At 32.5% G+C, this 26,343-nt stretch overlaps 1 long non-coding RNA gene across 6 annotated transcripts; it reads right to left on the bottom strand.

The window, feature by feature from the left end:
- Positions 1-12,471: 12,471 nt before the first annotated feature.
- LOC120270652 lies at positions 12,472-20,580 on the bottom strand. Of its 6 annotated transcripts, none has more exons than XR_005539657.1 (10): positions 20,420-20,580; positions 20,218-20,300; positions 15,519-15,647; positions 15,152-15,216; positions 14,378-14,466; positions 14,205-14,302; positions 14,049-14,119; positions 13,816-13,889; positions 13,460-13,564; positions 12,472-12,835 (listed from the first exon to the last, which is right to left on the bottom strand). It is a non-coding gene; the product is annotated as an uncharacterized LOC120270652 (long non-coding RNA). The 6 variants fall into 6 exon arrangements; XR_005539658.1 differs by having other exon boundaries at positions 20,218-20,279; XR_005539659.1 differs by lacking the exon at positions 20,218-20,300 and adding an exon at positions 19,257-19,377.
- Positions 20,581-26,343: the final 5,763 nt, after the last annotated feature.

Below are 26,343 nucleotides of genomic sequence, written 5' to 3'. Positions count from 1 at the left end.
TGCATCACATCACAACTGGTAACATTACATACGGGCCGCCATTTCCCTACTTGAATAGTCGTATCTCCATGAGATCTACATTATGTCTCATCCCATTTTTTTTTTAAAAAAATCTAATCTTATTGTTTTGCTTGAATATGCAATATGTGATTTATGTTTTGCTATGGTGTCCAAGAAGATATTCTTTTGATATTATTATTTTTTCATAAATAAAAATGAATTAATAAGCATGTTTTAATATTGTCACTAGATCTTGCCATATTAACATTATCATTTTTGTTTTCGTAAATAAAAAATTTAGAACGCATTAATATTATTAAGTGTAACATATTGGCATCCACTTATTCGATTTAATACCAATTTAATTTGAAATTATGATCTTTAACTATCTTATCATGTTATTAATAAGATATTTCAATCCAATAATAATGATGAAAAGTTAAAATTAACAAACTAATTTAAAATCAAATAAATTAATTTCATAATGCCTCACTATCTAAATATGTTAGGATTATAATCAGTCACTTGCAATAATTTATATAATTAATTCAAATCATATAGGTAAACAATAACAAATATTTCTATTATAGTTAAATGCCCCATATAGATTAACTTATTTAATAGTTAAATGTTGGCTTTCACTCCCGAAGTTTTTCAAATACAAAAATGGATAACTATTTTAAAATTTTAATAATAATTATCTCAAAAAATAAATATTACAAATGTATATTTATAATAAATTTTAAAATTTATTTGTCCTTAATTTGTTAATTATTTTTATATAAAAATAATTAAATTTTAATAATAAATATCTCAGATAATTAATTTTTGAAATAGATAATATTTATTGTTATTTTAGAAATTTTATCCAATCTTATCTTCATTGGAGGTTTTAGTGGTATCAGAGCCATAGTTTCTTTCCTCAACAACGACTACAAGGTAATATTTATCATGGAGGGGTAAACCATCAAAGGGGTCCCCAACATGTAGATAGTAATTTTATCTTGGTATTATAGCTTTTATTGATCCATGAATTTTTATAAAAAACCTAAAAAATATGTTTTGTGTAATTAGAGGTGGCCTGCATTATAGCAGTAATCTTGCCTCAGTTTTAAATTTCTTATTTTAAAATACATATTTAAAAAATATCTTCTAATTGAGTAATCATCCAAATAAAATGCCTAACATTTGAAAAGTGGAGACTCTACAAGGGTGGCCTAATACCGCAGATAGAGAAATGTTAGTATACTCTAAGTCGGTAAGCCTGAAGAATCTGACAATGGTATGTTCATGATGAAAAGTTTGAAAGATTTCTTTAAATAAATTTTAAAGAAGGAAAATTAAAATCTTTTGTTTTTGAAAAAGAAGAGTTGATCTTAAAATGAATCTTTTATATGAAATGAGTTAATCTAATTGGTATAAAGAGTAAGACAAACTAGAGAGCACCAAATAGTACTTGCTAGAGGAAAGGAGGTCAGTTAAGAGGAAAAAGAGTGTGGAGGTAAGTCTGAACTCTGAAAATTGGAAAGATTATACTCTCACATATTAAGAGATATTCATGATGCTTGGTCACTAAAACAGTTTGACTGATCTTATAACAAGATAAGTGAAACTTGAGAACTCAAAAAATCCATAAAAATTAAAAAACCAACAAAAATCAAAAACAAGTTTTTACTTTCAATAATTATGGATTAAGTAAAGTTATTTGCCAAGGTTTATCTCCTATCATATTACATGTTATGGATCTTGTTGTTACATAAGAATTTCCTTAAGTTCTCTTATCTGTTTAAATTTTATTGCAAAGTAGAAGTAACCTTTATTTTCTGCAAATTTTATTCCAGTACATTTTATAAAAAATATAAAAGTAAATAATCGAAATTTTATTTCAATTGCAAAAAATATATAAAACAAAGAAAACAAAATAACAAAAATATCAAATATATAAAACAATAAATATATTAAAATAAATATATTATCAAAAATAATCAAAATATTAAAACAACAAAATATCAAAATATCAAATAATCAAAAAACAATTATAAAATCAATTAAATCAACAAACAATGATGAAAGAATCAAAAATACAAAAAAAATCAAAAAAGCATTAAACAAATATCAAAATAAATTAATATATTAAAATATCAATGAATCAAATTATCAAGAAAATATAGAAAAAATAAACATTATTAATAGAATCATCATATCAAATCTTTCAAACATAAAGATAAAATGGAAGAAATAATTGAAATAATATATCCAGGATATGACTGAACAGTAGATTTTGAAGAAATACCAGAAGATATAAATGATATAAAATTCCTAATAGAATGCAGATATGATAAATATAACTATCTAACAAAAATAAAAACAAAAGAAAATTATGTAATAGAAGAAATTAATACTTTTGAAGATAAAGAAGAAACATATATAATGGAAGAAATTAACAATAATAAAAAAGATGAAGAATATCAAGAAATGATTAGACAATTAGAAGAAATTAATATAGAAATTAATATAGAGAAAATAATGATGAATGTAGAATCAAGAGCAATTAATAATCAAGATAAGCAAAGAGCAGAAAGTTCAAATATTAGAACAATAGTAACTTCAACAACAATTGAAAGAACTAGTATAACAACCCAACCCTTATAATTTCCATCCCAACATAATTTCAACTCAACTAATTATTATGAACAAAATTATAAAACATATAAAGGAAAACCAGATCCCTTAGAAGTTATAAGAACAATGTAACAAAATAATGAAGGAAATATGTTAGTATTAAGCACAGTTCATCCACAAAAATGACCAGAATTGATAGATAGATGGGAATCAGATGCCATAAATGCATTAGAAAGAATACCTCATACATTAGATTCAATAGGAATAACAAACTTCATTGAAAATCTTTTAGGAACCACTGCAAGAGATTTATTAAATAGTTGAAAAATTAATTATTTAGAAGAATATCAATATATGGTACAAATGGCAGATAATTCATATAATATAATAGGGCAAATTAGACAAATCATATTAGGAACCAATCCATCAGAAGAAGATACATTATTACAAGATATGGCTACCAAAGATTTAGAAAGACTTCAAATTCAAAACTTTGGTGAAATAGTATAATTTAGCTAACCATATATCACCTTAGCAACCAAAACAGGAAAAGCATTTACAAACAATGAATCAACTAAAAAATGGTTTAACAAACTCCCTAAATCTCTAGGAGATATCATTTTAAAAAATTGGATCGAAAGAGGACATGAAAATTTAACTAGAATAGGGCCAGCAAAAAGATAAATGTTTAGAAGTAGAAGTAAACAGACAAATTTCAAATTATAGCTATTGTAGCAAAATATATGTACCATCCCTTAATAATGAATGGAAAAAACAAAAAAGGATTAAAAAGAATCCAATACTTTAAAAAAGAAAGACCTAAACCAAATCATGTTAAGAAATTTAAAACACATAAACCACCAAAAAAATGCAAATGTTATTTATGTGGTATAGAAGGACATTATGCAAGAGAATGTAAAAATTCACAATTAAACAAAGAAAGACTAAATATGTATCAAAATTTAGAAATCCATGATGAAATTGATATAGTAAGTATAGACAGTAATGACAGTGAAAATGATAGTGATGTATGTAGTATATTTGATGGAAATGAAGGACCAAACTTTTTCTTTAGAAGAAACAGAAAATCCTTATAATATAAAATAAATAATAAAATGAATAAACAAACATATAATCTAGATATAAATCCAAAATATTTATTAGAACAATATAATCAAGTTGAAAATTTTGAAAAATGCATACGTAAATTTGAACCATTTAAAATAAATAACAAAACAAAATGTGATAAACGTTATAAATTCCATATAACAAAACATAGAGTAACATGTCAAAATGTGAATTATCATTATGTAGAAAATGTGTACTAGATCTATATAATTTCACTTTTGAAGAACAAAAAATAGAAAAATCAAATAATAAATTATTCAATCAAGATAAAGAAATAATAGAGCAATTATTAAAAAGAATAAAAACTTTAGAAGAAAAAATTAGTAAATTACAAGAAAAATTAAAAGAAAAGAAAACAGTAATCCAAGAAAAGAAATAAATATCATAATTCAAGAAAAAATGAAAATCAAATTATAAAAGAAAGTGCAAAGACTATCTATTATAAAGATAATAATATACTTAATATTAATTTTATCCTAGAATTTAAGGATGGATTCAAAATTTTAGGTAAAGGGATAATAGATATAGGAGCAAGCAAAACATACATAACAGAAGATATTATCCCATTCAAATATAGAGAAACAACAATACAAAAAGCATTAGTAAATTATGCCTTTAGAAATCATTTAATCTTAAATGAAAAATTAATAGACTATTCAATCATTCTAAATAATCAAAATATACTCTACCATATACTTAGATAAAACCAATAACAAATAAAAATTCTATACAATTTTTATTTGGCATGAATTTTATTAAAAATCAATCAGGAGAAATATTCATTCAAGGAGAAAAAACAATATTATTTAATCGAGCAAACCATTTAGAAACTACAACAAAAGTACAATCTTTAGAATATCTATCATAATTAGACATCCCATTAGATGAAGAAATTAAAGTCATAAATTATATTGAATTAAATCAAATAACCCCATTAAAAGATATAATTGAACCCATATTAGAAGATCTAAGAAAGATGGGGGACCATAGGAGAAAATCCAAATAAAAACATAGGCAGAACAAATGAAGATTGTAAATTAGAAATAATAAATCCAGATATCAGAATAACTTGTCCAGTAACAAAAGCAACTCCATATGAACAAAAAGAATTTAATAAACATATAAAAGAATTAATGGATTTAAATATTATAGAACCAACAAAAAGTCCTCATAGAACTAGAGCATTTATAGTAAATAAACATAGCGGAATAATCAGAGGAAAAAGCAGAATGGTGTTTAATTATAAAAGGCTTAATGATAACACAAGAAATGATTGATATCCATTACCAAATAAAAAGGCATTATTAAATAAAATTAAAGGCACTAATATCTATAGTAAATTTGATTTAAAAAGTGGTTTTTGGCAAGTAAAATTGGAAAAAGAAAGTAGAAAATGGACAGCATTTGTGGCACGTAATGGACCTTATGAACGGAAAGTCATGCCATTTGGCCTAAAAAATGCTCCACAAATTTTTCAAAGAAAAATGGATAATATATTTAGAAATAATTTATTCATTGTCACTTATATTGATGATATTTTAGTATTAAGCAATAATGTAAAAGAGCATATAAATCATTTAAAAAAATATTTTTCCAAGAATGCAAAAAACATGGTTTAGTATTATTTGAGAAAAAGATGAAAATAGGATGCAAAAAAATGGAATTTTTAGGAGTAATCATTGGAAAAGGAGAAATAGAATTACAAAAACACATAGCAAGCAGTATCTTAGAAATGCCTGATAAATTGGAAGGATTAAAATAAATTCAATCCTTTCTAGGAGAATTAAATTATGCAAGAAATTTCATACCTAATTTAAGTAAAATGGCTGGACCATTATATAATAAAAAAACAAAATGGTGAAAGAAAATTCAATAATGAAGACATCAAATTAGTTCAAAAAATTAAACACATTGTAAGCAACATTAAACCTTTCGAATTACTACCACCAAATTCTTATTTAATAATTGAAACATATGGTCGTATAGGTGGATGGGGAGTTGTTTTAAAATTTAAACCCAAAAAAAAATCATCAAAAAATGAAGACAAAATTAGTAGGTATGATAATGGAACTTATAATACTAAAGTAACAAGCACAGATGCAGAAATTCTAGCATGTATAAAAGTCATGGAAAAATTTAAACTATTTGTCATAGAAAGTAAACATTTTTTATTAAGAATTGACTGTCAAGCTATAGTATCTTTTTATCATAAAAAGTCGAAGAATAAATTATCCACAAATAGATGATTAATATTTATTGATTATATAGTTGGAAATGGTTTTCATGTTGTTATTGAACACATCAAAGAAAAAGATAACATTATAGCAGATCAATTGAATAGAATTATACAAGAAAGTAAGAATAATTAAACACGAAAGACTTGTCCATCCGTATAGTGAGACTGTGGCTATAAAAACCACCATGTCCATTCGCGTTCTTATTATGGTGGGAGTCTGGATTACCATTCCCAAAAATAAAGAAATAAAAGTTTAAAATCTAACAAGATTCTATTTTGCAGATATCCAAACCAAAAACTTCTCTAAGACCAATCTTTATTAGATCCCATTCCTCAAATTCCTACCTTTCCACCAAAATATAATCTCAAATTCCTTACTACCAATATCCTAGACCACCAGCAACAAACCCTTCTTCACAATCTTTGGTCTAATAGAAACAATTCCCAATTTCTTCAAGCAATGAACACACTTAATCAATACTTCCAAGATCAAAATACAAAGCTCAATCATATCATTCCATATAATTCCACATTACATCAACCACAAACAAAAGTTTACTCTCCGCCAGCTGTTGAACATTTTATTGCCCAAGATCACACAATCCAATTAATGGAAACAGAAATTGAAGTCAAGAAAAAATAAATAGAAGAACTCAATAAAAACTCCAAAAAATAACTGAAGACTATAAGGAAATGTCCCTAGCATGTGATCTAGAATCAAAAACAAAAAGAAGAAACTCTTGAAAGGTTTCCTTCAACCATCGAGAGGTACAACAAATTATTCTACAAAAGTCTCTAAAGACAGCATATGAAGATTTTGTTCAGACTCAGATACTTCTTAGAGAAATGGCCAAAGATAATATACATCCTCATGGTATATCACTCTCTGTTGATTCATATCAAGATACTGTTCACCGACATCAAGACTGCCAATGTGAAAAAGGTTTCCTTATCGTCAAAGCATCATTTGAGTTATCTTCTTGGACTGATAGAGAAATCAAAGGAATTCAAGCCAGTATTAAAAAACTAATACAATATGGCATGATTAGTAGGTTGATACTCACAAGGCCAAAACAAGTCAAGTTTCTTCAAAAGCAGTGGAAACTCTCATATTTAATAGTCAAAGTGTTCAAGAAATTGAAATTCCCTGCAGTCGTGAACTTAACAATCACCTTTATTCCTCCATGCTATGAAGAAGGATATCTAGAAGACGCAAGACATACAATCACTTTGGAAGTATTAATGAAGTCAATTCCATGTTCCCACTAAAGTATTCACAGAAGAAATGCAACTTATTACTACTCCAGTCACTGAGCAACTCTTTTTATGGCAAGCATTTACTTTTATCTCCAAAAGGCAATCATACTACCACCCATTAGCAATGGAGGACTCTACCATGAAAGTCTACGCACGAAAAGAGGTACTTTCTATAGACATTCCCTTTGCAAATCTCAAATACAACAATCCTCCAACAATTCAGCACTTCAAAGATGTTAATGCAATCATCTCACTTCAACATTTAGGAGATTACTCTTCCAGCTACCTCCGAATAATTGAAGACCCAGATGAAGACCTTCTGTTAGGCATTCCCCGAGGCCAACCATCCAATACATATGACTCAGATGACTCCATCTTCACTCAAACTGATGAATTAACTATTGCTCATCTTTTGGTAGACTGAATCAATATTGTTTGTTTTTAATATGTAAAGGAGTCAGTGTTTGTTTTTTTAGTGTATAAAATAGGTTTGTGACTATAGCAACGGTGACTTTACTGTTGTAAAACCTTGGGCTTACCCATGGTTTTGTAAGAAGATTTGGTACATATGGTTTGGTAGGAAAGTTTGATAAGTGTCTTATCTGTAACAGTGTCAAACCATGGTTGAGTTAGTTAACCATGAGTTTAGTTGCTTAAGAGTTAAGTCTAGGAAGCCTATATAAGGCCCCTTGGTGTTTGTAAAAGGACATGAGTAATTTGCAATAACAATCCCAAGCTTTCCTGATATCTCTCTTGTTCCCTTGTCTCTTCTTTTATTCATCTCTTCTCTAAACTCTCTTAGCTTCCGCCCTAACCTTTACTTCACTTGGATGACATCCGAGTAAGTTGAAAGGCATCCCCAACAAGCTTTTCACCTTCCCCGACGGAGACGACGTGGAGGTTCTAGTGGTATCAGATAACAAAAAATAGTAATTCTAGATGTTATTTATTTATTTATTTATTTATTTATTTTGCATTATGTTTCTACACATTGTTTTAAATAATAAGAAAAAAACGATGTGTTTCCCACTCGTTCGATGTTTGCTCGCTCTCTCTGATTGTGCGACCATATATATAGAGAGAGAAAGAGAACTATGACCATCTTCTAAGTTTTCTCAAACCCTAATCTCACCCATTTTCTTCTAGGTTTTTAGCCATTTCTCCAAACCGCCTTCCTCTGAATGTGAGACCACAGAGAAAGAGAGAGCTATGGCCATCTTCTAGGTTTTCTCAAACCCTAATCCCACCCATTTTCTAAAACCCTAATCTCACCCATTCTTTTCTAGGAGTGCATTTCCCACCAGTTCGTTGTTTGCTCGCTCTCTCTGATTGTGCGACCACAGAGAGAGAGAGAGAGAGAGTGCGAGAGAGAGAGAGAGAGAGAGAGAGAAAGAGAACTATGGCCATCTTCTAAGTTTTCTTAAACCCTAATCTCACCCATTCTCTTCTAGGTTTTTCACCCTTTCTCCAAACCCCCTTCCTTTGAATGTGCGACCAGAGAGAGAGAGAGAGCTAAAACATCTTCTAGGTTTTCTCAAACCTTAATCTCACCCATTCTCTTCTAAGTTTTTCACCCTTTCTCCAAACTCCCTTCCTCTAAATGTGCGACCAGAGAGAGAGAGAGAGAGAAAGCTATGACCATCTTCTAGGTTTTCTCAAACCTTAATATCACCCATTCTCTTCTAGGTTTTTTGCCCCCATTCTCTTCTAGGTTTTTTGCCCTTTCCCCAAACCCCCTTCCTCTTAATATGCGACCAGAGAGAGAGATAGACCCTAATTGGGTCATCTAAATTATGTTCTCTTTGCTCGAGACCACCTTCTAGGTTTTCTCAAACCCTAATGTCACCCATTCTCTTCTAGGTTTTTCACCTTTTCTCCAAACCCCTTCCCCCTTCGTCTTAATATGCGACCAGAGAGAGAGATACCCTAATTGGGTCATCCAAATTATGTTCTCTTTGCTCGAGACCACCTTCTAGGTTTTCTCAAACCCTAATGTCACCCATTTTCTTCTAGGTTTTTCACCCTTTCTCCAAACCCCTTCCTTTGAATGTGCTACCAGAGAGAGAGAGAGAGAGAGAGAGAGAGATTTTGAAACCCTAATTGGATCATCCAAATTATGTTCTCTTTGCTCGATGCCACCATTGCCTGCTGCGGATGCTATGATCTTGAACGGTGAGTCTATTGATTTCTCAATCCATAGTGTTTTTTTTTTCTCTTCAAAAGAATTCTTTTTTTCAGGCATTGATTGGTTATGCTTCTTATGTGACATTGTTGTAGGTTTGCGATGGTTTCTACATCAGACTTGATGGATGAGAAGTAGTGCTGAAAGCCTCAAACAAGAGCTTGAAAGATAGGTATTTTTGTTGTCACTATTTTGTTTTAGTGATATGGTTTTGTTCCTTTTGTTTCTGATGTTAATTCCAAGTCCAAAGAAAGCCTTTTGAATTTATGGGTGTTTCTTTTGAATTTAATCTCTTGTTTGTGATTCCATGTGATGGGTGAGTAGTTTTGCCGATTAAGTGCTTAATCAATAGGGTTCTTGTTTAAGAGTGAGTTTTTATTTTCCTATAGCATATATCTTGTTCTTGATAGTGATTTGAACTATGCAATTGAGAATTGCTTGATTTGTTTGTGATCATGATCAAGATATTGTGCTTCATGGAGATAGGTGTATGTACTTGTTTGCTTAGAATAGAGGATATGATGTGTGTGCTTGTCATTCCCCGACATATAAAATGAACATAAAAAAAATGAGAAGATGAACACAATGACAATACTTGAGCATGTTAGATGTCAACTTCTGAATATATATTCCTTTGTTGATGACTCAATTGATCATGAAAATTATATTGTTTTTTTTTGCCGGACTTTGATTGGTGACCTCATTCATGGTTTTGTAGTTTCCATAAAATGTAGGCCAGGGCATGACAGCAGTCCTCCAAAACTAATTATTTTTTTGTTATAGTCTTTCATGAACTGAATGCCAGTAGAAAAGTAGGAAATTTCTTACCTCTAGATGCACAATTTTTAAAATGTATACATGTTCTTATCTTATTAATATTAAATCATGGCTGCCTTTAGTTGTCATGGCTTGTGTTTGTTGAATGAAACTAGAATTAAAAAATAATATATATATAGATATATTTATACTGATGGGGTGATTGAAGACATGGATGCTACTTCTGAGAAAGGCTATGTTTGAGTACTCAGCTGAAAATGTTCAGAAATACTTGGTAGTTTAAACAGTTGTATTTAGATGGAACAGTGAGGTTCGATTTGGACGTTCAGGATTTAATCATCTGGGTGATGTGCATTAGTTCGAGGCAATCTGGGCATTGCTTTATTAATGTGTTTAGTCAAGTCAAGCTGTGTACTGAGTCCTGTTTTATATTTATATTGAGTCAGTCCTTGTAATATGCGAGTGATAGTGAAGTGATGAGAAGTATGGAGAGAATGGTGCTTGCTTTGAATGTCTGATTCACTGTGCTTAAGTTACTGTTTAACTTCTTCATGAATTTCTACTATTTCTCTAGGTTTTCTTGATCTTCTTGGCCTTCATATACCAGTTCTTACCATTTCTTGTATGCTAAAGTATGTTACCTATCACTTTTAATCCATGTTTTATATGTTAAAGATTGGTAGGAAACAAGAACGGTAGGTGCTGCTGAGATTAAATATGAAAATCTATGCTTTAAATTATGGAACTTCATGCAAATATTCTGTGTTTTTTTATCGAACTGGCAACTAGCACGTTCAATTAGTTTCTGAATTTTCACTATTCCTTGTTTATCTTGTGATGAAGTTTAGTAGTTCCAGATATCAGACATGGAAATATTTGTTTGTGAAACTACCTGAGAACAATATGCTGTTATCACTTCAGAAATTGTGTTTATCAAACTGGCATCGAACATTTTCAGTTAGTTCAAATTTATTTATTTATTTATTTTTATGTTTGAGAAATGTGAAAGATGTTAATATAGGGACCCACCACCCTAACTTCTCCATAACCCGAGATACAGGGAAGGTTTGGTATGGGTATATAAGACTAGAGGGATTAGCTCCCACAGGCGATGTGGGACTATGGACCTGAGCCATTCCGTCCCTAACACCCCTCCTGGGCCCACAACAGATGTGGGACCCAAGATCCTAGCCATAGTCGATCACAGGCGCAGGAGACCTACAGCTCTAATACCATGTTAATATAGGGACCTGCCACCCTAACTTCTCTATAACCCGAGCTACAGGGAAGGATTGGTATGGGTATATAAGACGAGAGGGATTGGCTCCCACAGGTGATGTGGGACTATGGACCTGAGTCATTAAGTCCCAAACAAAAGAGACGTGACCAAACCCTCAACAATGGGGAGGGAAATAAAATATCAACTCTCAATGTGGTTTAGTTTTAGATTTCGTATCCTTTCTTATAGACCGAACATGTAATCTATTAGGGGCCGTTTGGTTTGTGGTAATGACATATTACCACGTAACGAGATTACCATGGTAATATGAGTGGGAATGTTATATGGTTGGGAATATTGTGGTAATTTAATATAACCATGTTTGGTTGGAAACTCTTATTACTGAGAATATTTTATTACCGTATTTGGTTATCATGGTAATCAATTTGTTAAAATATAAAAAGTTATAAGATTACCATGGTAATCCAAGATAGACACCAGATTTGGTGGTAATAGGATTACCACTTTCTTGGTAATATTTATAAGTTGGTAATGTGATTACCATTCACATTACCACCGGTGCAATACTAAACGTGGTAATATTTTCAGATTACCACGTAACACATGGTAATCTTTCTACATTATCGCGAACCAAACGACCCCTTAGTCTTTTTACACCTATTGTATATATTGAGGACTGTAGCCTTATTTGAGTGATGGACGTAGTTTGCCCCCGTATGCAGAACCAAAAAGAGGACAGGTTGGACTAACATCATGTTCTAGCAGAGTGTCTAAGGGGAAAGAAACAAGATCAGTATACCTATAATTTAAACAATTCCCTAGGTCATTACAAAGGACAAAGTGGATTTAGGGACATGCCTTATGTAATTTCTAATATAACCATCCTTATTTAACTAAGCATGTTAATGAGGATAAACGAACTATGAAAACAGCAAAGTCACATATTTAAAATATATATATATATATATTTGGTTAACAATGCTGCAGAGCAGGTAGATAGCATATTTAACAGTCCAAACACTATCAATGTACATTGCAACGTATACACATTTTATATTTGATAGATAGGCAACAAAAGCCAAAGTATTACATTTTAAAGGGCTTCAAATATTTCTAACCTGTTAATGACAGCATCAACAATAACTTGAATTGGGTTCAAATCCGTAAGAAGATGAATGATCTCCATGACATGCTTGACAATCTGAAGAGCCATTGGTTTCTTACCATTGTTACGATCATGCATCATTAAGGAGTTATTAATCAAGCGCTCAACAATTGGGCATTGAGCCTTACAAAACCGTTTTATTGAGTACCGACCAGCAGTGTGTGGAATAAAAGTAGCATGCTTCATTGGAGCCACGGCAATGTAATCCATGAGTGACATATCACTCACCTGTAATGAACAAAAATGAAATACAAGAATGCCTCATAAATTATTTCGCATAAATAATTAATATTCATGTCTGGGCTGATATAAATATGTATGAATGTGTTGCAGAAGAAAGAAGCATAGTAAAAAAGTAAAGCAAAGATTAGGCCAAACTCCAAAGACAGGTGTAATACTCAATCAGTTAAAAGAGTAGAAACAGGTTAAAAGCACAATTACAGTATCCAGGTGAAAGTAAAGCATAAATGGAATTTGCTAGAGGCTACAACCTGAAATTAATTATCAAAAAGCAACCTCCCCTCAGTCCTATAAGAAGAATAAGATATCAAAAATTTGTCCTAGTCATGCAGTTCTATCTTTAATACATTACAAGAAAAATCATAAATCGGCACGGTAAAATTGCACGGAAATGGAGTTAAAAACTGTGCCAAACTGATTTTGGCACTGTATTTGGCACCATTTTTTTAATACTGTGCCGAGCTTTGTCACTATTTTCGGCACGGTTTTTTACTATTGTGCTAACAGAACCTGAAATAACCATGAACACATTAATGAACTAATATGCCCATAAAATAATCATATTAAAAAATAAAAATGCAACATAAGGTGCCAAATATGGAGGAAAATTACCTCCATACATTATCCTGATTGATTCAGCAACTTCAGCACTCACAATTTGCTTGGAACCATTTCCTTAAGTCGGCATGCACCTGATTGGTGGAGGGGGGGGGGCATCTGTGCATGGTCTAGAAATTGATGAGAAGGAGCAATATATTATTTTCTATAAACAAATCAATACATGTTCCTTATATAACAACATTTAAATAAGTTGAGGATTGCAATGGAAAAAGTAACTCAAGCTTGAGTTTCAGAAAAAATTGAGAGTAAAGAAATCCTCTTCATACTCTAGAAAATAAATCTCACTAGCTGGTACTACTAACCACAAGCGTAGGCCTATTTGGCTTCAAGAAAAAGTCATTGCCTACCTGGCCAGTAAACAAGCTTTGGCTTAATCTGTCCATTACATGGACTGAGGTACAGCCTTTCAGGCCTTCAGCTCCTACGTTGGAGATAGATGAAAGTAATAAGGTTATAACTCGAAAAGATCAACTCACAAATTGACAGTAAAGCTGCTGACTTTACAACCATTAATGAAAAACTTTTACCCATAAGAATTACCAAAAGAAACACAATCACGTATGTTGAGATGAAAAATTACCAGCAAAGTAAACCCAAAATTGTGCCAGTCAATCAAAAATCTTGACCATCTTAACTAGCTGGAAAATTTAACTGCAGCAAGTGTTAGAATAGATGACGGATTATGCAAATAAAAAATAAAAAGAGCTACATGGAAAAGGTAGATCAAGCGCATTACCTTCGATCCATCTGGAATGGAATCCACAAAGTCCGGTCCAGTTATGTACTTATGTAAAACAAGGAGCTTGCCTCATATAAGTTTGTTATAAGTTATAACTACAAGTAAACCAAATGTAAAGATGGCATTCAAAAAGTCAGCACATATGTTTTTGTTGTCAAATTGGTGCTCACTTAATGTTGTCATAGCAAGCCTTCCAATTTAGTTCCTGACGGGAGGAAGCAATGGACAATTGATCACTCGAAAAATCAACAGCGCTTACCTGTGCATTGTGAGGAATATTTCAACATCATGTTATCTTTACACAAGAACTAACAAACAGACTAAAAATAGAGAGAAGAAAGTAAAATAATTTTATTAAAACGAGTATCAACATGCAGTTCATGGATTAGAAATGTTGTACCAAAACTAAGATTTGTTTGAGTACTGATTACTACATGATCACAATTAAAAGTAGCATTCATTCCTATAAAAGTGAAGGCCACGAGCATTAATGTTTAAGAAAAAGGACTCAAGAGCAACCTATAATGTCATGGAAAGCAGAACATGTGGTTGAGATGCTGCTGTTCTAGAAAGATGTTTAACCCATTAATTTTGGTTTGATGGAAGCCTATCAACTCCCAACGCTAGATCGAAGGTGAAAAGGATATCTATGTTACGGGTATAACTCATAATTTGCACTTTGTTTTATGTTTCAGACTGATGGAATAGAGATTGATAAAACAAAATACTCTATCTCTCTGTGACTTAAAAATACTAACAGAAATTATTTAAAAAAAACAGTAGAAGAGACCTGTCCATGGAGACCAACATAATGGGATAAGAGGAAGGTCAAGTCACCGCTCCCACAACACACAAACAAAAACTAAACAAAACATAAGCAAAGCAGTGTATGGATTTGACCAAACAATTGCAAAAACAAACAACAAGATGACAAAAAGACAGACCCGCTCCAAGTTACAGACATTTGCTTCCAAAGGCGGTGTTGGCCCAAACTCAACACATCATTCAGCTGCAATTTACAAGAACACATTAAAAAATGTTGCATATATTTTAAATATGTCTAGCATCTAGTGTATTTTCTTCCATTAGCATCCTATTTTAAATATGAATAACTAAGGCTTCAAGATTGTCAAAAACAGAAAAAAAAACTCAGCTAGATTTTGGTTTCAATGCCCAGAAAAATTTAATTAACTTAATACTTAACAAGAACTGAAGTAGGTAGCTAATGTTTGAGTACTAATATTGAGACAATGAATGCTCAGCTTAAGACAAGCATAGATTCAAACCACAAAAGCTGATCCACACGCATACCCTTTCTTTTTAAGAAGTTTGCCTTATAAGCTGAAATTTCATCAGATGAATTTTCTCCAGAGTCATTCAACTCTGCACATCTTTTTTCTTCTGCGTCAAATGCCAAAAGTGCTTCTTCTACTTTATGTTCTGCCCAAAAAAATCCATTATAATCATAAGCAATGTTTCAAATTCATAAAAACAAGGAGTAAGCACTGGAAATTAAATATTGAAAGGCCAACATTTTTATAAGAACAAAACAACCCCAGAAATGAATTCATCACTATTGCTATCTACTTTATACCTCCATCATGAATAACAACAAAACTCATACAAAGATCATCAACATCTGAAACAGTTATTAAATCCAAATATCAGTTTATGCACCAACACTCTACAACACAAGTGATTTAATGTTCTTTGATAATAAAAAATTAGTGACTAACATTTTCAATCCACAATGAGTTTGAGATGCTTACATTTTATGTGGTAAGTTTATAATGGCATATGTCATGGAGCTGGTGAGAAGGTAAGTTTTATTGTTATTTCTATCAAACAGCTAGATGATATATAACAACATCAATCAACCACTTGGTTTTATTATTTGCCCTTTTTCCCTTATCATCTATAGAACTTTAATTAGCCATGAGCATAAGCCAGAGTTTTCTTTTTTTCTTTTTTTTTTTTATTTCCTTCCTTTTTCGTTTTTCTTGAAATTTCTAAGGATTCAATAGTAAAGAAAAGCCGTACCAATTTACACTCTCCAGTCATCTTTTTTCTCATGCATATGTAATGAGGAGTTCAAACTTAAACTAATTTTCACCCCATTGAAAATTCTGCCTGCCAAGTTCCTTCCATGAAAACAAAAACTCATCTGCACTAACAGTCATGGATGACTTTCTACAAGAAAAACTCATCTGCCGATTTGGGATTTTTCTTGTAGTGTAATAAAAATGAAAAAAATAAATTATGATACCAATCCCACAGAGATATCAAGAACCATACAATGCAACCAATACATTCATGTATCACTTGTACAAAGTCTCATATCCATCAGCATTGTCACAATTAATTAGCTTTGTGCATTCGACCTCTTGTCACACTTGCTAGTATTTTTATTTATTTATTAAGTTAATTTAGTAAATTTTGGTGTGAATATGCATAAACATAAATGTTTGGTTTTACCAACTTAAATTTGCTTGCAGTTTGGAAAGGATTACTAAAAGAGAACAAGGGTTTCTTCCAATCATACTTGCATGAAATTTCACCAAGACATTATAGTTGTAAGCTCACTCTCATATATATATATATAATATTTTTTAAAAAAATGAGACAAATTATTATTTACATTATTCATCAAGAATGAAAAAAAATTTAAATTGAGCCGAATATATAGTTCAATTTCATGTTAGCCAAATTTCAAAGCCTAGACTATAAATAAATAATTCTATGCAAACCGGTTGATTTATTTTAAATCATTTTATTATCTTGATCAAGGATAATTCCAGGGTGCATTCCTATTTCTTCTTTTAAATCATTTTTTCTTCATATTATTTCCTCTGCATTTAATTTCCTACAAATAAAATTAATTTTATCTCCATCTCCAATGTATTACAAATATTTCATACTCAGATTAAATAGTAAAATAAAATTTAATAAGGAATTCAAGTCCCAGAGTGCACACACAGATATATATAGATACAAATACAAGCATTACTTTGCTTCTTCATTTGTGGGGGAGATATCAAACACATTCAAACTAACAAACCAACCTATAACTTAATCTACCTTAATCTCAAAATAAATTATCCTCAAAACTAGAAAAATTGAGCCATAATTTTCTTACCATGAGAAAGTAAAATAAAAATGTCATGAAAGGAGTATCTAATAAGGCGCATCACATTATTGAAAAATTTGAGTCGAATTCAAAGGAATACATCAAAAGCCCAAACCCCAATTCAGAGCAGCAAATTGATCTAATTCAGAGCTGAAGTCATTTGGCAGCATAACTTTAAAGCCACATTTACTGTCAGTTAGGTCCCCCTTCAGTTAAGAAAACTTCAATGCAAACCAGTAGATTCCTCATACAATGCAGCTAAACAAATTCATTGGGCAACTATGACATTGCAAAGACTAGTACCTGTTGGTCCTAACAGCTGCAGCAAATTAAATATTTCTACCAACCTACTTTACCCTCTTCTTCATTTGCTATTGAGACAAGTACAACATAATTATCATTCAATTTCTTCATTGTCACTTAAGAGCTGTATAAACATTAAAGAACAAAATGATATTAGTTTCGCGATAGTACTGATCACAAACACATATCCACTGCTTGGATAAAAAAAGAAATTTAATTTTTCATCAACATTAGAGCTCCATCCTTCAAACAATGAGCAAAGATTTCACTATGATTCCCATTCTTGTTTGGAACAAACGGCCTGTCATCTCAAATGAAGCATATTGCAGCATTGGTTTCACAAAAAATCATTTGCAAACTGATTTCTGATGAGTGCAAAAGGGTGTAAGTTTGACGTCAAAATTGCAGACCTTACAAGGGGATCACAATTTATATACCAAGCAATATTCTTCATTAAATGTAGATAACAACTTCACTTGATGCATGCTATTAACAGATGCAAAACCATTTTTTCAGTAAACAATGGGTATAAATATCCACATGCCAATTTAGAAGAATGATAGTTTTCCTTGTGGCCTTAATTCACATAAAGGACACACTGAAAGATTTTCTATTATGTCCTCAAACTGGGTTCAGATTATAGACTTCAAATGCCATTTTATACTTCCTCATAAGGGAACAATCTTTTGAAGAGTGCTATCATGTTTTACGTTTTGTTTATTCCACTATTTCATTAGGTTTTTGGCTGGTGAGCTATGGACTAAAAAATTTTCCTTCCCATGCCTTTAAAAAGGAAAATGAAAATAATACCACCATTCAATTGACATTTACAAAATTTTTCTCTGAATAGACTTATAGGCAGTTGTACATTGAGGATGGTTTAATAATTTATTGCGGTCTAAAGCCCAAAGCTATACTATACAACATCATAGTGTAAAAATATTGACATCTAACGGATAAACCAGAACGAAAATCTTATGAGATCCCAAAAAACAAGTCTCTATTTTGAGAGTCTTCTGCTCTAACTCAAATCTTGTTTAAGATAACCATAGTGTGCTTACTCATAGTTGTCCCCTCAAAAACCTAACATTAAGAATTTAATAAACAGTAACCTAAAATATAATGTAGACCACTAGAAAATATATAACGAAACAATAAAAATATCAAAGGGAAGACATAGCATTTGCTCAAGATATATCTAAATGCCCAAATTAATCAGATTTGTCTTCCAAATTAAGCCATTATAAATGATTCTCAACAATGAATCCATTCAGATAATAGCTAGTAGCTCAGGAAAGATGGAACAATACAAACAAGTACCTATATATGACATGTAAACATGATAATTTGCTCAGCAGCCACATAAGAAAAAACATCAAAACAGTACTAGCATAACATCAACAATTTATAAGCCTTTGTTAAACAGTCATAGTGATTCAATATCTGCAGAACTTGGATAAGTTATCTACTTCCTACAATTATTTTTAAACATGTCTCACCATAGTTCCCAATACATATATTTGTCCAAATACCAAAGCAATGATTTTGCAAAATGCAGTCAAGAGCTCCAAAATAGAAACATCAATCAAGCAAACAAGAGGTTAAAACTAATGCCACACCTCTGTAACTACTTCTCTGTCAGCAAATTACAAAGAGCCCCCTCTTCCACCAAGCAAGCTACAAACTCAAACACCCAAACTGACCAATGGTAGGCCGGCTCTTCACATGGAAAGTCTTTTGCTAAGATTAGATTCGATCAAAGGCGAACAAATCACAACAATATAGGAACATTAATGAACAACCAATACCATAAAAAGTTTACAACATAATTAGCAATATATAAATAAATCAAAAGGAGACAACCTAAAGAGGCAAGCTAATGAATAGGAAAAGGAGTTTGATTTATTAAAAAAAAACTCAAGATCTCATTGTTTTCATTTAACCTTACAGAGCTTCTTTTTAATTTGTAACATCTATTGTCGAAAATGGATTCATTGACTTTAAATGTGCAAACTATAACAACATGATCCCACATTTTAAAAGGCTTAGAAGTAAGAACCTACTAATTCGCAATCCACTTACTGTGAGAAAAACTGTGTTTGTTTTCCCAATCATCCTTGCTCCTTTGGCACTTGAATATAGATTCAGCTTAAAAAACTCATTTTAATCCTTCCAGAAGAACAAAAGCAAATTCATAATCCAACTAATACATCCAACAATCTTTATTATCACAATGCCATTCCATCACATTCACTCTAACTACTACTCCCATTTACAAACCTCAGAATGCAAACATATCAAGCATACATCAAGAACCAACCTCCCAATTTACAAACCCTAGATTACCCAGAAAGACTAACGCATCAACTCAAAGACCAACCTCTCCGTCCCCACCCGATGCATCAATCAAACAGATCAAAAAACACACAGCAGAGATGAGATAATTTCAGGGAAAAATTAACAATTACCCACAAATTTCATCAAACACCATCAATCTTATCAAACCAAACACCTAAATCACACAATTCAGCATCCAGCTCAAAATAAATTCATCAAAATAACATCAAATGAAAACAATACCAAAAGAGATAAAAAGCCATGAATCTCTCGTTACCGAGAGAAATCACCACGCTCCAAGATCACTACAACAGAGAATGTGAGACCTAATCAAACAAAGAGAGGATTCCATGAATCCCTCGTCATCAAAATATCTCGCTAATACTTAGATAGATCTTCGGCGAGGTAGGCGTCGTCGAAGTTGAGGGCATAAAGAGGATCATACCTGAAATCCTCGAAATGACAACAATGGTGACGATTGTCGCCGATCGGATCCAAGTGGAGGAGGAGAGGATGAGGAAGGCTGCCTGGCTGTCGTCGGCGTCACGATCGGCTGCGGAGATGGAGGCGGCTTGTCGGAGTCTCGAGAGAGGGAGAGGATGAGGAGCGATGGGATTATAATTATATAATAATACAAGTATATATATAATTATATATATATAATATAATTATTATATTATATGTATATTATAATTATATATAATATAAGTATTTTTGGCACCGTATTTGGCACCATATTAATATATTATTATATTTAAATTTTTGGCACTATATTTGGCACCATATTAATACATAAATATATTCATATTTTTTGCACGGTATTTGGCACGGTTTTAATATATTATTATATTTATATTTTTGGCACCGTATTTGGCACATTATTAGTATATTATTATATTTTATATTGCTGGAACCGTATTTGGCACGGTCTTGGTATATTATTATATTTTATATTGTTGGCACGTTATTTGGCACGGAAGTAATATAATATTATATTTATATTTTGGTATAGTATTTGACACGGTATCAATATACTCTTATATTTGTATTTTGGAACGACATTTGGCACAGTATTAATATATTATTATATTTGAGTTTTTGGCACGGTATTTGGCACGGTAATAATATAATATTATATTTATAATTTTGGCACCGTATTTGGCACAATGTTAGTATATTATTATATTTTATATTGTTAGCACGGTATTTGGCATGGTCTTAGTATATTATAATATTTTATATTGTTGGCACGATATTTGGCACGGAAGTAATATAATATTATATTTATATTTTGGTATGGTATTTGACACGGTATCAATATACTCTTATATTTATATTTTTAGCACGGTATTTGGCACGGTAATAATATAATTATGTTTTTTTTTAAAATATGTTTGGCACTGCATTTGGCACTGTCATGTAAAATTATTAAATCTATATATTTGGCACCGAATTAAAAAAATTTAAAAAAGTTCATATATTTGACAATGTTTCTTAGTTCCGTATTAAATGTTGTAACAAACTTATCACAATTTTGTTTCCGTGCCAATTTTATCGTGCCAATTTGAAAATTTTCTTGTAGTGATAGTTCACCAAAATGGCCATTGATCTTGTAAAGATTTGACCATTTAAATATTCAACATTTATATACCATTACATATTATAAGAAAACTCCATGGATATTTGAGCACCCACTCATCACGCAAAAATAATGAAAAAGGAATAGAATCATAAGGCAAATTTAGGATCTCTCATGAGAGAAATAAACTCTTGTATCAAGATATTATAAACAAGGAGATACCTTTAATATGAGATTTTTTTTTAATTTTGGACAAACCACTGTGATTCAAGGGTGCGTGCATGGATGCACGTTGAATGCACCATCGGCCCTCATCTTGTGCACATATGTGTGTTGAATGCACCGCGTCACAAGGGGACCCATCCACTGTAGGAATTCTATTTATCATGTTTCAGATAGGATTTGAACACAATTACTCATATAAAAAGAATGCGCCTTATCACTAGAAATTGGCAGTATAAGTGTTTATATAGACTTTTATGAGTCATAATTCTATTAAAATATATTATTCTATTTTTAATAGAAATAAAAAAGAAGCGGAGATAAATAAAAAAAGAGGAACTGATCTTCAGTTTGCACAAGAGGAGTCTCCCTGGTCACATTTTAAAAGTTGACTTTGCCAAGGCTTTCGATGTTGTGGATTGGGACTTTATCTTTGATCTGCTGTCGGCTAGAGGTTTTGGGGTTAGATGGGTTGGATGGATCAATTGTATCCTGGCTTCATCAAAAGCTTCAATCCTGGTGAATGGATCTCCAAACGGTTATATCAGATATCACAGAGGTCTGAGGCAGGGTGACCCTCTGTCGCCATTACTCTTTGTTTTAGTAACTGACGTTCTTAGCTCGATGTTTGCGCACGTTCTCAGCTGGAAAGTGTTAGTGGGGGTTCCTTTGGGAGCGTTTGGGAGGAGATGCAATTTGCACTATGCGGACGATCTCCTGATTCTGACTGCTAGTGGGTGCGAGGACCTCAGGATTATCAAACTGACCCTTTACATATTTGAAGGGATGTCTGGGCTTGAAACGAATTTTTCAAAAACATGCCTTTTCTCTAGTCAAGCTGGTGTGCTTCCTAGTCATGCGGCTGTAGATACCTTGCAGTGCAAGGTGGGCTTACTACCAGTTGTCTACTTGGGTATCCCAATATCTGGTAGAAGACCGCGCAAGCAGGATTGGGAAGGGGTCATTCTCAAGGTCCGAAAAAGGTTGGCGGCTTGGAAATTGCAACATTTGTCTTTAGGAGGTCGCCTCACTCTTGTGAATTCGGTGTTATCGGCTATCCCAACTTACTGAATGTCCATTTTCCGTTTACCTGGTTGGGTAGTTAAAGGTATTGATCACATTAGAAGGGACTTTCTCTGGTCAAGGCCTGATATTAATCATCCGAGTTGTCGACTGGTTTGCTGGAAAAATCTTTGTCGACCTCGGGATCATGGGGGTTTGGGGGATTCTGGACCTGGAATGCTTCAATAAGGCCCTACTGGGGAAATGGTGGTGGAAGTTCATGACGGACCCTTATTGGAATGGTGCTGAGGTGATTCAATTTAATTATGGGTTATCTCGATCGAATCTTTGGCCTAATCAATCTGGAAGGATTTCCTTCTTTTGGAAAGGGGTGTTGAGCTGTCTTCCGGCTCTAAGGAGTTGTCTCTCCCACAAAATCTTTACCGGCAAGGAAACATATTTTTGGAAAGACTGCTGGATCAACGGTGTCGCCCCTATGCATCTTTGGCCCGTCGAATACAGTGCGTGCCGCCACACTAATGCTACTATTCATGAGCTTAGACACTTATTGGAGGAGCAGCCTTTCACCGACAACGAATTCGTCAGACTGTGTTCTACTGGTGTTCAGACGTCGGATAGTCTTTCAAGAGACATTAAGAGTTGGAGACTTACTGGAAATGGGATTTTCTCTGTCAAATCCTTCTATAATCTATTAATTGATGGAGGACTCATATGCCCGATTTCACGATTCTTCTGGCGAAGTTGGTGTCCTAGGAAAATTAATCTATTTAACTGGCTTGTGTGGCAAAACAAAATCCTTTCGTTGGAGAACTTAGCTCGTAGGAGATGTAACAGATTACCTACTGCTACGTGCGTCATGTGTAACGTCGGGACTGAAACGGTCGACCACTTGTTTATCCACTGCTCCTATGCCAATCTTGTATGGGATTACTTCATCAGAATCCTTCATCTTCCACAGTTACCGTTGTCGATTCAGGATCTTTGGGGTCGGTGGAGATATGGTTTGCACTCGGAGAGGAGGGCCTTTGGGGACTTAGTGGCGAAAGCAATTATTTGGAATCTTTGGATAGCTAGGAATGATTGCATTTTCAATGCCAATATTTTGCATGCTCGCTGTCTCATTGTGAAAATTGATCGTATGCTTGTATCTTGGTACTCTTCTCTCACAGATGGACCAAAATTGAAGTTGGAGGAGGATTTCAACACTGTCAGACGAAGTTTAGAGTTCCTTGGCCCTCGTGTGATGGCATTCGAGGAGACCCGGTCTTCTGAGGAGACGATCGACCCAAGCTCTGGCTAGGTTCAGTGTTTTGTTTTTTGCTTTTTGGGGGTAGATGGCCCCGGCTTGGTTGTTCTTTTTTGTTCTCCCTCACCACGTCTAGTGGTTGGAGTCTGTACTTTCTTTCTTATTAATGTATTGTGGTTTATCCACTTTTTCAAAAAATAAAAATAAAATAAAATAAAAAAAGAGATAACTTAATAAAGAAATAATACTTTGAGAAAGAATAAAAAAAGAAGAGGGATAGTATAAGAAAAAAAGTTATTCTATTCCAAATAAAAAAGGGGAAAAAAGATATATAAAAAAAATTTAAAATTCATTCGAAATTTCCAAATCCAAATAAGAAAAACATCACGTTACAAATAAAAATTTTGCCAGGTGGAGAGATAATAAAGAAGATAAGAAGAGAGTTTGAAAAAATTTGAAATTAAAAAAAAAAAAGGAATTTTAATTATCTTGCTCTTGCCTCTTTATACACTTGGTATGTCTCTTGTTCTTTTTTGTATTGTTTTCATTTTGTTTATGTTGAATTATCTCTTTTTGTTGTGTGGATTTCTTTCATTTTATATTTTGGTAATTTTCGCAGTGGTAACTGTTGCCATGTATTTATTATAATAACAGCCATCAAAAGGGCAGCTAATTGCCCGACTGTTGTAAAATATTTAATAACATTACAACTCAAGATAAAACACTCGAGATATATAGATGTGAGTCATTTAAAATTTATAGGTTACTGAGTTGTGGTCACCATCCATGCCCTAGATTCCATGTTAATTGGAAAACAAATAAAATAATGGTGTATTTCGAACCATATGCCAAGTGCCTGCAGGCTGCCATGTTCACTGTTGTGGGTGGACCGTGTTTTACATTTATAAGTACACGGATTAAAATGTACTATGGGCATTTTACATGGGCCAAAAATGAGGTTTACTTTAAGCAGCTTGCCCTTGCCCATGAATGTTATGTGAAAGCTAGAGGAGAGTCTCAAATGCAAGATGTAGAATATTAAGGAAAATATATATGAATGCCCAACAATTAGGAAATATGAAAATCTATCTTATGCTTGTCAGTGCAACTTCAGAATATAGTCATCAAATCTGGCATTATCTTAATTTTGAAAATTTTTGGAAGTAAAAATACATTGCAGACAAGCTGTATGTGTCCAGTTAGTTCTTAAAATTATTTGGATGAACATAACCTCAAAAGTTTTGTTGTCTTGCAATTGGTTAGAGAGAAACTGTTGTTGTTCCCACTTGTCTATCTTTTTTCTTTTCTTCCTTTTTAATTATCATTCCTATATATTAATGCTTCTTAATTATATGTATGTGGTTAGATGGCAAGAGAAAGCTGCTTCTATCATGTGGGGATTTTATCATGTTTTGTTTTCATCTTGTCAGCATTGACTAAAAGCATTGGTTTACGCCATGATTTTATATGTATGTGGTTGGATGATCGATCATATTGGGCCTGTCATGTGGCATCACTTCCCATTTCTTTGGTTGTTCCTTTGGTGTATCCTAGAATGATAGCCATACATGATCTCACATTGAATATTTGAAACAATCTCTTGAATTCTATGTGAGGTAGGTTGTATGCATAACTACCGTGAATAAGATTTATTAGTTATTGGAACAGGATGAAGATGAGAATAAGTCTCTTGTCTCCTCTGTCATTCCTCTTTCCAGTGAGCTGATAATTACTGGATAGATAGAGGATCAAACAAAGAACAACTTTCTTATTCACATCAAGAGCTAAAAACACTCTCTGTAACTCAGGAAAATTCATACAACCTTGAAGATCTCAATGAAAACAGAAAAACACTAACATTAGACATCTCCGAAAAAACACAAGATATTCATTACATATAAACATTAGTATCCAAAATGAAACGAATCAGCTTAGTCACCGCAACACGCGTCTGCACTGGATCCATTCAACCACTTAAGCCATCCTGCCTCGAACTAACACCAAAACTTGATGATGATTAAATCCCAGCCGTTCACTTATTCACCTAATTTTTTCAACTGTTGCCTCGAACTTAAACACATCTCTTTAATAGATCAGATCTGGACCATACAATCAACCCCAATGCTTGACTTAACCCCGATGCTTGACTTAACTTCTACCTAAAATCTTGCACTTTTCTTTGATCAAATCAATCTCAGCCTTTCATTATTTTCCAGCCAAAACCTCAACTGTTGTAACAGACTTTTGAATACCTAAAATGACAAACTTACCCCTCTGAACACATTTCAATCTGAAACTC

This window comes from Dioscorea cayenensis, chromosome 10 (assembly GCF_009730915.1).
Source record: "Dioscorea cayenensis subsp. rotundata cultivar TDr96_F1 chromosome 10, TDr96_F1_v2_PseudoChromosome.rev07_lg8_w22 25.fasta, whole genome shotgun sequence".
Classification (NCBI taxonomy): domain Eukaryota; kingdom Viridiplantae; phylum Streptophyta; class Magnoliopsida; order Dioscoreales; family Dioscoreaceae; genus Dioscorea; species Dioscorea cayenensis.
Note: the sequence above shows the minus strand (reverse complement) of the source record. Positions and strands in the feature narration are given on the sequence as shown.